Consider the following 714-nt stretch of genomic DNA (forward strand, 5'->3'; position numbering starts at 1 on the left):
AAAAAAAAAAATGCCGTTGGAAATATTAGCCTAAAGGCCACAAGCTCCCTGCTCTGATCCATTCTGATTTATCCACTTTGAGATGAATAGATCCACGTACGTCTTTGTTTTCCTCACATGGCATCTGGCTCAAAACTGAACAGCTACATAATTCCAATACTGCTCTCCATTTTTGCTACACCAGTAACGTTAGGTTGGAGTTTTGAGGGGCTGTAAGCTAGTGGGATAGTGTGTAAACAAAGGGATAATTGGAAATTAAGGAAGACTTGTGGACAGTCCTACTCACAAGTCAGTGGCAAATTTCTGATTAACTCTGCACTAGAAAACGACAAATTAAAAAAAAATCATTAAAAACTGCACAACCATAGTTAAGAGACCACTGGAAATGCTTTTATTTTGAAAAGATCAAAGATTATTGGAGTGGGACTGAAAACATGTTTACTTCTAATACCATCAAAAATCCTTCCATTGAGAAATTTTGTCATAACTCTATTTTAATATTAGTGCCAACAGATTGGTTTGAAACTTTTGAGAGCATCTGCTGTACTAAGCATGCATGTGTTGGCCTCTAGTGATGCTGTGATGTCGATATTTTAGATACTGTAATGATGGTAAAATACTCAACTGTTTTAGTTTAAGTCAAAAACTCATTTTTTCCCAGTTTTTTATTACATTCTTTGGCCAATTTAATTCATAAATTGTATTAATATTATT

The sequence above is a fragment of the Oryzias melastigma genome, linkage group LG16, assembly GCF_002922805.2.
Source record: "Oryzias melastigma strain HK-1 linkage group LG16, ASM292280v2, whole genome shotgun sequence".
NCBI lineage: Eukaryota > Metazoa > Chordata > Actinopteri > Beloniformes > Adrianichthyidae > Oryzias > Oryzias melastigma.